Source organism: Danaus plexippus, chromosome 8, assembly GCF_018135715.1.
Source record: "Danaus plexippus chromosome 8, MEX_DaPlex, whole genome shotgun sequence".
Lineage (NCBI taxonomy): Eukaryota > Metazoa > Arthropoda > Insecta > Lepidoptera > Nymphalidae > Danaus > Danaus plexippus.
In genome coordinates, this window is record NC_083542.1 from 5,712,402 (window position 1) to 5,725,098 (window position 12,697).

At 37.3% G+C, this 12,697-nt stretch overlaps 1 pseudogene; it reads right to left on the reverse strand.

The window, feature by feature from the left end:
• Positions 1–9,932: 9,932 nt before the first annotated feature.
• Positions 9,933–11,679, reverse strand: LOC133318900 (uncharacterized; annotated as a pseudogene).
• Positions 11,680–12,697: the final 1,018 nt, after the last annotated feature.

A 12,697-nucleotide genomic window follows, 5' to 3' on the forward strand; every position in this document is an offset into this window, starting at 1 on the left:
CATTTGTAATTTCTGAGATATCTTCCTTCAGCCTTGTACCGATACTCCTCTTTGTCTGTCCAATGTTTGCTTGTTTTAAAGGAATGGTACACTTGATAGGTCTCAAAAATTGGCTAAATTTCTTGTGTGGTTAGTATATAGTCTTGATCAAAACCTTCTCCAAGATGTTGCCTATTCTGTCAGTAACTCCCTTCACATATATGGTAATATTGCAGGTTGTCACTTAACTGTGGGTGGCTTCAAGTGCTTCTTGCGATGCTGGCGCGGTACAGGCAAGTTGTTGGTGTTGAGAGCATAATTTACATGCTGCAGCTCGGCCTCTAGATGGTCAGCATCACAAAGGTGTTGGGTTCTCTGTAACTAAGATTTGCCAACGGTAGCTAGCTGGATAGGTGGTGGTGTGAGTTACCATTGGGCATTGATACATCTTTTCATATGTGTGGGTTTCCTTTACACAGTATGTCCCAAAGTATTGTCAGGATTCCTAATGACATGTATATCAAGGAAAGCTAAAAAAATATTTGCCTCTAATTCTAGAGTAAACTGAATGTTGCTATTGCTAGAATTAAAGTGGTTCAGAAAAGTAGATGTTTTTTTTTTTAATATTGTGAAGGTGTCATCTACATACCGTTTATATATGAAAGGTTTTATTGGAGGATAGCAAAGGGCTCGCGCCTCAAAGTCCTCCATGAATATGTCAGTGACAAAGGGGGAAACTCGTGAACCCATTGCAACTCCATCTACTTGTATTTAGAATTCATCCTCCCACATAAGGTAGCCAGATGTTAGGCAATGCTATAGGCATATTGTCATCCTTTAACTTAACTCTTACAATCTCGATGCAGTCAAGAATAGTTAAACTAGTGAATAATGATTGTACATCGAAACTGACCATACTGTCATTGTCTAGCAATTTTAGAAGTTTTATATCATTAACAAACTAGTAGGAATCCTTAACAAATGACCTTGTGTGGCTCTGGAGTCGTGATGATACCTTTGAAAGAAATTTGGCAAGTTTATAAGTTGGTGAGTCAATGGCTTACAATTTTCGATAATCCATACAATTTCGGTGACGCCTGGCACGTGGAGTGAGCCCTCGGGGGGAGGTGGCCGTTCGCGGCCTGCCGCCAGATCGTCGCGGATGCATGCCTTGAGCGATTCCCGCGTCGATCCACCAGGCGGTTAGGAGAGTGACCGCTGGTGTTTTAGTGGGTACCATGGGCCCTTCTGGCCCGTGAATCCCACATAAGATCCTCCGTCTCCCCTAGACGGAGGGGTAGGTATAAAACCTTTCACCGCGTTAACAAAAAAAAAAGGAGGGGAAAGACTGGAAATAATATGTTTTAACTCGAAGCGTAGGGCAAGGTTAGGGTTAGGCAGATAGATAGAGAGGAAAGAAATATTTAAAGCTATGACAGTAACTGCAAAAATGTCTTCACTATGGGCAGAAAGAGAAATTTGAATAAAAATTACCTTTCTAGAAATCAAAATGGCAAAACCAGCATAACCATCTGGCCTATCGTCACGAAGACATAAATAACCTGGGATCTTAAAGCTGGAGCCAGGCTTGAGCCATGTCTCCTGAATAGCAAAAACAAAAGGGTTTTTATTATTAATGAGTGAAATAATATCATTTTCTAATGGTTAATGCTGTGACAATTCCATTAAAGGATGTTTGGCATTTTGTATTGTATTAAATATCTGACTAAGTATACATATGACATTGTTCGGTAATTGAGAGTCGTCGAAGTGGGATATTATGTTTAACCCTTAGCCAACTACCTACGAATTTTGTTACACAGTCACCTACCTCCCGTCTGGAAGACACCTGTACTCTAAATCAAAGATTTTTGTAAATTAGGAGTTCAGTTAGAATGAAATATTTTTTTTATGTATTTGAATGTTTTATTAACCCTTAACTACTCGCACGAATAAAATCGCTTAATTGCTCGCACGAGGTCCGTGGTGACCCTAATTTGTATTGACGAAATTTGATGATTCCTTTTTTTTAATGAAACAAGCGAATAGTAATTATGAAAGTACTTTATTTAATCTATAAGACATAAAAACCACAACTTAAAATAAAGTCTTCTAAGGTATAAAAATAACTAAAATATAAACTTCTACAATAAGGAACATTTTTGGCACAACATGAGATCATGCATTAAAATTTAATGAATATTTAGGACCTATGGCAATCATCGTTATTGCAGTTTTGGCAGTAAACAATGAAGTGCTCATTACACAAAAACTTTTTGCATTTATTGCATTATGTGGATACTTTTCGGTCACTCTTTCTAGGGAAATTATAGCACCGCCCACGTTTAGTGGTAGATAGAGTAGATGGGGTTTCCAAACCATGTACTTCCTTTTTACTAATTTTGGAGTTGCCTTGACGTTGGTTTGACGTTTTTGATGGCTTTCAACAAGTTCCGTTGCAAGTTGTCGCAAGAATAGACGCCTCACGTGAGCACGTACATTTTTTGTGTTGGCTTTGTGAACAACCAATGCATTTATACATGTAACATTCAAAAAATGAAAAAATAATGCTAATGGCCAACGTTTGATTCTCCTTCCAACATTATATGTCCCACACAATTGGTAATTAGTATCTACTCCAGTGTTTCCCAAACTTGTTGGGACCGCGACTTATCTACAAGAAAGTTTAAAACTCGCGGCCCACCTTTTGTCATGAAGACAAAAAAGCAGCTTGCTACCGCAGCATTTACATGTTTATTCTTATCTTAGTTCACCACCATACCATCATCATCAGCCTATTGACGTTCACTGCTGGACTTGGGCCTTTTCTTAAGCTCGTCAACACACCCATTTCAATTAAGAAAGAAGAAAAACTTCTATTTGTAATATATTTTTTTATTAATAAAATTATTTGACATGCCATTTCAATGAGAATGAGAGGGATGCATTTGTTTTTTATATTTTTCCATTTCCAAAGCTTTAGCGTCGACGTCGAGTTTAGTCACTTTTAATCGTAATGAGTTCGATACGTCCAATCTATTTCGGTATTTAGTTTTTATGTTAACCAAGGCTGAAAAACCCATTTCACATAAATATGAGGTAGTGAAAGGGAAGAGTACTCTCATTGCTTCGTCAAACAGGCAAGGATGGCTGTCAGCAACTGAGAGCCAGAATTTCGTCAATTGCTTGCGATTAAAAGTATTTTTCAGTGAGGTATCTTCTGATAAATCGATAACTCTTCACTTGCTTTTGTTGACATTTCAGTTGGTATGTTGTCTTGAAATGGCTTACAAATCCAGTTATTCGTGTCGAACTTCCTCATCTCTTCCCGGAAGTAGGCGTCAAAATTATTTTTCAACTGTGTTAAATGACTTTAAATCGCAGATACTACATTGACACCTGGCTGTACTTCGTTTTCTATAATAAAAGTTTCAAATGTATCGAAACAATCGTACTTGCCTTCCTCGATACATCTTTACCACAACATAAGTTTTTTCATGAACGCTCGAATTTTATCGTGCACTGCAACAATATCGGATTCGTCTGATCCCTGCAGATAAAAATTGGGTTCGTTTAATTTTGAGAAAATGTCCGCCAAGTATGTGAGTTTGAGGATGAATTCTTCGTTCAGGATAATCAAGATATTCTTTTTTTTCTTGCAGGTAAACTGTGATTTCATTGCGTAATTCCGCTAATCTTGTTAATGCTTTTCCTCTGTATGCAGAAGAAGAGATTTATGAAGACTACCCATTTCTTCATACAGCTGTTGAAATAAACGTGATTGTAAGGGTCTCGCTTTGATATAATTTAAAATTTTTGACAGCGTTATTTAATACTGTTTTGAAATCATCAGGCAATGCTTTTGACCCGTGCTTCTCTATGAAGGCAACAAATGTGTCCATGAAGCACTGGGACTTCATTCAAGAATCCTCGTGACCACACTGCTATTTTTGCCGCACATAGCTCGAGCTCCATCAGTTTATATACCGACACAGTTATTCCATTCCAAACCTTTTTCTTTTGTATAAGAATCAATTTCTTTGAAAATTTCTTCGGCTGTTCCACGAAAAATTGGTTTGTAGAACAAGATATTCTCATGCGTGTTGTTTTGCCATATATAACGTACGAAAACAAGTAGCTGAGATGGCTCTGTACATCGAGAGACTCGTTCAGTTGCAATGAAAAATATTTACTACCAACTACCCTACGGATTAACTCATCCTCTGCCCATTCGGACATCGCGTCAATTCTTCGAGCAAAAGTATTATTTGAAAGTGGTATACGTTCGATTTCTTTTTCTCCAAACATCGCACCAACAGCATCTTTAAATGATGGCAACACTAAATTTTCTCCAATCGTATGCGGTTTACCAGATTTGGCGATTCTCAAGCTAATGAGATACGAGGCATAAGTAGCATTTTCATTAATATTTATGAAATGCGAAACAATAATTTTCGAAGATTTTATTTCCAATAATTTTCGTTGAAAAAAATCCAATGGCTTATTTTTTAAATGAGAATGTTTCGTTTCCATGTGACGTGTCAACTTATTAGGACGCATACTTTCATTGGCTAATAGTTCGTAGCAAATTACGCATTGAGGACGTGGATCCATTGTGTCTTGGTTCCACGTGAATACTAGTTTTAGATATTCGATATCATACTTTCGCACAACTTTTCTACGTTTCGTTTCATGCGAACTCGTTGAGGGAGCTAGTAGGTCAGGCTCAGTATCACTTTTGTCGTCCGCAATAACGGCTTCTATTTTTTCATCACTTTGAACATAATCCGCCTGCGGCGGTTTACTTTTTGATATTCGTTTCAACCACTTGTCCATTATTTAATGTTAAAAAGCTTGGAAATGCACGCACGACACAACACTCGAAGGCAAACAGTGCGGGACGAAAGACGATAAGACAATTGATCGCGCGACTCGTGAATACGCAACTGACGCGTGACAAAGAACGAACGAGTAAAATGACAATTGAACGAGTATAGAGATCTTGCATCCTACGAGCGCGCGTGGCCTTTGTTTACAAATACGTCATAATGCATTGAAGACAGTAATATCACAGATTTATTTGGCTTTGGTACATAGGGTACCATGCTCATTGTTTATTGATATCCAAAGAGGGAACTGGTTAGAATTTTGGTCCTGTTAGGCAAAAATATCAAAGGTATGTCCGGTTTATTTTTTTACAGTGTTCCAACAAGAGTCAGTTTATAGGACGGGTCTAACAATTCAGTGGCAAGTTGGTCACTTGTATACCAATTATCTGTGGTAATATTTCCGCCTCTACCTTTTATTGGTTGTACAAGACGTTTTACTTTGTCGCTTGGGCTGTTAGAAACCTGGTAAGGGCCTACTCCGAGATTCGTCAAGCACATTGTAGGATGAAAGAGGTACCATACATGCTTATAAAGTAGTTTCTTCCTCGGGTTCAATTTTACAACACGATCCACTGCATTCTTCCAGTACGTGTTGTACTCCAATTTCAGTGTCAACATCGTTACACTCATCGTTCGGTATATTTTATTCATCCGATATGTTATCTTCTAACCAGAGCCTAATAATGGAATCGTTTAGAACCATATTCACCCTAAAAAAAGAAAAAAAAAATTGTCACACAAACACCTACCATCCGAGACACTTTCTGAGACACTCGGAGATAGATTTTTACTTACCAAGAAAAAGTGGCGCGCACCTCCGACCTCGCCAAGCGCTTGCGCAACACAGATCGGCACAGGGGAAAGGTACAGGAACGCACAGGTCTGTTAGACGGGAGGTAGGTGGTTAAGGGTTAAGATTGTAGAGAGGAAACGATTTAACAATTTATCATTAGTTGTCATACTTTCCGAGTGATAAGCATTACCATTGGGAAGACTAAAAACAAAAAAAAAAATCAATTTCTGAATTATTGGCCTGTGTCGTAGCCTTTTTTTTTTTTCTCGTGGGGAAATGCTTAATGCATACTCTCTTGCTTGGGGAGGAAGAAAGAGGAGTTATGTCGGACTCTCGTCCTGATAAGGACGCACTACCGACTAAAACCCCAAGGATTGTCCCACGCGCCGCTCTTCTGCTAAGCCACAGGGCCCGCAAGGCGATTCTGCTGTGGTCTAGCATCGGCTGCCCCACAAGAGGGGGTATTTTCTACTTCAGTTGGGCTCTTCATTTTAGTCAATGGTACACTGTGCATACTCGGGGCCTAAGACCGTAAGGTGGCAGACGTCCCCACGTCCACCACCCGGAAGCCCGTCAAGGCGGGAGACGGCGCTCATGCGCTGTCCGCCTTAGTCCCGGATGACATCGTCTTATCGGGTCAGAGGAAGGTGCCTTTTCCTGTTCTCTTTCGTCAGCCTCCTTCAGTGACATGACTTTCTCTCAGAAGGAAGCCATCGCCTCCCACGCTACCCTGTTAGGGACCATTATTTGCATAATGGTTGGCAGCGAGAGGTCTGTACCAACGACATTGCGGAGCTCTCTCCGCTGCTCTTCCCATGCTGGACATTCCGCTAGCGTGTGTTGCGCTGTGTCGTCTTCGGAGACGCAATGGTGACATCTTTTTGACGGTTCCCTCCCAATTGCAAACAGATAGTGACCAAAACATCCGTGTCCGGTCAATATCTGCACCATTCGAAAAGTCAAATTTCGATTTCGAGAACAAACCCAGTCGTCTAGGATTGGTCTTATGGCTTTAACCACTCTGTGTCCAGCTGTGGGATTCATTAGTCTTTATTCCCAGGTGCGCATCAAGATGATACGACCCTGGCGTCTCCACCGTTCCACCTGCTCTTTTATTGGGTTATCACCGCATCGCCTAATATCAGCGACCCTATGATATATTTCCGCCAGAACTCACGCCTTAACCCTTAGTAGCCTGATTTACGAAAGTGATTTTTTTTAATATTACTGTGTGTGCTTGAGGGTCTAGATGAAGGGAAAAATAGCTAAAAAAATCACAATATTAATTTTACATATTTATTTAGAAAAAAAAAAAACAGGTATCAATTTTGATACTTCAGGCATTAAGGCCATAAAGAAATCAGATATACCTATGCATGAAATAATGCGAAACATTGATTGTTTTTATTATCGCATAACGACACTTTACACTTTTTACAGAACCAGGAGGTAAGTTTCCTACAATTATTAAAATTACACTTATTTCCAGAATCCATAAATATTTTTTCATGACCAATACAATCGCAACGCACATCAGTAGAGGGTAGTACTTATACACCTGTGCGGGGTCTTTTAGAAGGTACTGTAGTGTCTTGTCCACTGTTGGTGCTGGCTCTTCCCCTTTTATTTTTCGAGTGACTTTGATATCTACATAAAGTATCGGCAAGCTCAGTTCTAAAATCTGCTAACGTCATAATATTCTTCTGAAGTTTTCCTTTCACTGTGTTTACCTTTTTGTATAGTACCCAAGCATTGATGACAGTCATGTCTAACAAGTGGTAGAAGAGCCTCGTTGTCCACTGTCTCGACTTTATGCGGATCCGATATCGACCAATGAAGCTATCCATCAAGTCAACGCCACCCATGTGTGCATTATATTCTTTTATGACCTGAGGACATGATATTTGAACATTAGCCTTCAGTTTTTTTTCGTAGCGGGTTATAGTATCCGCTGGTTCAGCGCCAACATACGTGGAAAGTAATAGCACTTGTTTATTGTCTTTCCAACTTGTAGCAGAAAATTCTTGGCCTTCGTAAGAGGCCACATTTTCATGATATGTTCCTCTGGGTACGTTACATTTCATAATTTTCTGTTTCTCCGGCAACTTGCATGACTTTCCAAGCCTGTTTCTTTGTACCGTTCCAAGACAATAAATACCTTCGTTGGCCAAATAATGTAGCAGAGGAATATTTGTATAAAAATTGTCAAAATAGGTTATATGATTCACGTGCCTTCGTAGTGGTCGTAACAATCGAATAACTGTATTCGATACAGCTCCGAGGTCTGGTTCGCCAGGTAAACGATCAATGTCCTTAGCTCCTGAGTAAATCTCAAAACTGTAGGCATACCCAGACAGAGAGCATAAAACATATAATTTGAATCCCCACTTATGGGGCTTGTTGGGTAAGTACTGTTTCATAAAATGTTTAATTTTAGTGGAACACAGTTGCTCGTCTAGTGATAGACGATGCTCAAATGGTACAGTAATAAATTTCTTGTTCAAATAGTCTATCACTGGTCTTACTTTATGCAGTCGGTCGTGCTGGGGATGATCAATGGGCAAATGTTTAGAGTCGTCATTCATGTGAAAAATTTGTCGAATTTTATCAAATCTGTTGCGACTCATTGTTTGTGCTAGGGGTTCAAACTTTGTAATGTTTGACCAGTGTGACCTTTAATTGAGAGTTTAATTGAGACCAGAATTGAGATTTAAGACTGGGCATGAAAGGGAGATTGAGTTGAAGTTTGAGGGATTTGAAATACAATTGAAGAGGGAGAAAACTGGGAGCGGGAAACGATTGCAAAGGATTTCCTAACCTGAGGAAATCTAACAGATGCTTCAGAATAGGACGTGTTCTCTGGAGACAAAACTAATTTGATTGCCCTTTGTCTAGCATGTTCAGGACATTTGAAGTCAGTAGCTTTATGATTGCCGGAGCATAATAAACAGGTTTGAGGAGAGCATGGGTTGGTACAATTAATAAGTGCATGGGGATGGGCACAGATGAAACAGTACTCTGTAGAACGACATTGTGAAGCAATGTGTCCAAATCTAGAGCGTTCGTTGCACTGTGTGGTAGGTAAAATATACATATGTTCGTACTGGAAGCGAAGTAAAATAACAAATAGCCCTATCAAGGAGCTGTTGGCCATTAAACGTTAATACTACTTTAGGGATAGGAGTCCAAACAGTAGTACTGTTTGGTACAAACAACAACAACAATCTTGTTGTCCGTAGTTTTTCTGTTTAAGTGACGAGCTCTAACAACGGCACTAAAGCCCTCGGTGACTACTAATTATGTGGCTACTTCCTCTAGTGACCAATCGACGGGGACATTTTTTACAATACACATTAAATGAAGGAATAATAGCATATTTGGATGCAGTAAGAGCTGGGTGATCTAGCCGCATTAGTTGAATTAAATTCCACAGGCACTCGATTACGACCAATACGCTTGACACCATCCTTAACTATATCCTTGATATGATTTTGATGTAAGAAAAGACCGAACTTTATGGAACAAAGGGAAGCACTCGGAAGAGGGCTCACAAGCATTAGTCACATGAACCAAAGGGGAGCTGCGTCCTAATCTAAGTAACGTTTTTGAAACTTCATATTTAGGTACATAATATACCGACTGGATCGAGTCGACCAATTGGGCAATGGTATTTTTTTCTGCAAATGAGTTGATTTGGAATCACCTACATTTTGTTTTTTCCTCGAAGAGGGGATCGGGACCGGGTCAATAAGGGGTGGAATGAAAAGGGAATCATGGTTGGAAAAATAAATACTCCCCCATGGAGCTCACCGCTGTACATATTTACACAAATTAAATACTTACTTCTACACAAAAAATACCAAATAGATTATAATCCACAGGAATTCAACAAAAAGAATAACAACGAGAAAATAAAATAAGAAAGCAAAGGACATCTTCGCGATTTCATACATTTTTGGTCCAAATATGAAAATGCCGGCCAATAAAAAAATATGCTGTATTCCGTTAAAACTTGTCCCCCTGAGTATTTATTATTTTGACACCAAAGCTGTCGGGCCATTGTCCTTGGTTTTATTGGAGTTCAAAAATTCAACATCTTCATACATTTTCAGTGAGTTTAATAAACAAAAACAAATGATTTGTTCTACCATATTCTTATTTTGAACGTCGTTTAATAAGATATATTGGTTCTTGATCTGTTTTGGCCATGTTGATCTTGTTTTGTGTTTTTGAGGATTATAAATAAAATATATATGCAGGGGTTATTTTGTTTAATTAAATACTATAAAATCATCATCGTCTGGTACAACAATAATGTTCTCCAATCCATAAGCTGGAGAGGTTATTGCTGGCAAATGTCGTGCATGTCTCATGTACCGTATAATGCACATAATATGGGAGCAGCATCCAATTGTTCGCTTTCCTATGATGCACGAATAATAATAGTGAGCGATTGCTTGTCAGCCTGATAACGACCTATGGATTATAACGTAAACATAATACTGTCATGCACATGTCGCGATTGCAGTCGGCCTCTTATCATCCATAAACCATTGCCCTGCAATTCCGCCAAGTCTTCATTTAATAACTCATTGCTGAGCTCAATTTTGAATGCTCCATAGTCAAGGACGTGCTCACCGTAACAGCTTTTGGCCTGTTTTAATTGATAAACGCCCAGAGCGAATAAAAATAATTCGTTCTCATCCATTCTTGGAAAATCTACAAATTCTGGCATATCTGCAGTCATTAAAGTAAACTGAGCACGTCTGCGATGTAGTTTTGGTGTATTACAAGATCTGCCAATCTATTTGGCATATTAATTCTTTGGTGGATAATCTCTAAAATCACAGCAGTATTTGGATTATCTTCAATCAAAACATGAAAACTATATATGATCGCCGCTGCTATCTTGAAATAGTCGAATATGCTGCGAAGGGCTCTGTTATTATATACATTACGCAACAGGCAAAAATGTCTTTTGAACCTGTCGTTGACCATTTCAACCACCCAACGACAGATTGTTATCAGTCTGGACTTATTGACCTGATCCGTGGTTAGCTCATTTGGATTACTTAGTTTCAGCCATATGTTGTACGTATCCGCAAGATTCCAGATTTCTTGCCGAGTCTAGGCCTACAGTTCGGATATCTTTCGCGTACAGTCTAGCCAGTCTAGTCAGTCTAGTACAAATTGGATGAAACATACATTAATGCGCTTATTAACACCAACAATATTTTTATTTGTTATTTTTCCATAACAGCACGTTTTTTTATTGTTTGACATAAGTACAACCATTCAAAAAATCTTAATTTAATTTTTTTTTACGGTTTAACAATAAATATGAGATAAAAGATAATTGTCTTGTCTAACCGACAGTCTCAAGTTTTTTACCAATCTCCTTAACATTAACCAATAACCGCAGTGTTCCCAACAACAGGTACAAAAATAATATTTTCATTTGTGTCACACATTAAAATGAAAGTAAATATTCGGAATGTCATATTTTTAATTTTATTATTTTGCAACACTACCTTTCAATACATTAAAATATCATCAAAAGACAATATAAAAGTATATTTTCGTTTTCCGTCATTACGTATGTATCATATACATATTATAAAACAAAATCGTTTATTGGTAAACTATGATCATTAGGTCATAGTTTACCAATAAACGATTTTGTGACCATTAGGTCATAGTTTTCCAATAAACGCTTACGGTATTAAGTCTTATCAAAATAAAGTACTTCGTTTTCAAGCCTACATCAGTATCTGTAAATTACTCTTTAAATAATTTAAATCGGGCATACTAATTCTAAGTTACCACTTATCATAATATAAGTTTAATAATTCTCAAAATTAAATAAGCTATTTTATATTTTCAGTAGAGAGCCCGTGCGAAGCCGGGGCTGATACCTAGTAGGTTATAATAGGCTTAGCTAAGTTTGGATATAATTTTTAATAAATTTCCTAATCACACTATTCTAACTTAAAAAAAGTATCGTACCAGTTCGACCATTTTAATGGTAAATTGAAGATTAAGAAAACAGATTACGTTATTTAATATTAACAAACCTAACTTAAAACATATAACGTCAATATTCTAAGAAAACTGAATTAAGATCAGTAATAAAACTGTCACTCAATTGATTCCAACTGGTTAATAAAAGAAACACTCAACGATACACAAAATAGAAACATTTGCTATGTAAATAAAGCTACTTAATTACTAGAACATTAGGTCTTATATCTAATAACTTTGACCTCGTGATATGTGGTTTTTAATAATTAGTTTAATTGTCCGTCAAAAAATAAATTAAATGGAATTACACCAATCACGTATGAGGGTCGCGTATCTGGCCTCGTTGAAAGGTATAATCCAATCAATTATTTCGTGATCCAGTTCTGCCTTTTAATGCAAAAAAAAAGGTTTAATTCTGGATAAAGTTAGTTTATTTTAATTTTGTTAAACGATTTTATGTTTTATTACTCTTAAAATGCTATTTCATATATAGGTACTTACTTATTGAATTAATAATTACATATATGAGATATCGAAAAGCCACTGTTTACGTCTTCAATCTTGTTTTGCATATTTTTTTTTATTATTATTATCTAATAAAACTGAATTCAGTATTTCTATTTCTGAATACTTTTTAAATATGCAATAACATATAAATAACCTTAAATATAGTCATACTTGTATAAGCACAAATGACATCTTCATTAATATTATTGACAATATTAATATCCTTATTCCCAATCCAGTATTTGTTCCATATATATTTATTTAGATATTTTCACTTGTATGCGTCATATCAAGAGGATATATATAGTAGTTATCTTTAAGATAACAAACTTTAAACAACACTAGATATAAACATATACAAATAAAATATACACTTCAAACTTGTCAGAACAGTTATGAAAGGATGTCGTTACTGCTTTACTTCCTAATAACTTAAGAAGACTTATTTTAAATGGAAATAAATTATTTTTAAGTAATAAGAAAAACGAGTTCATGAAACAAAAAAGGA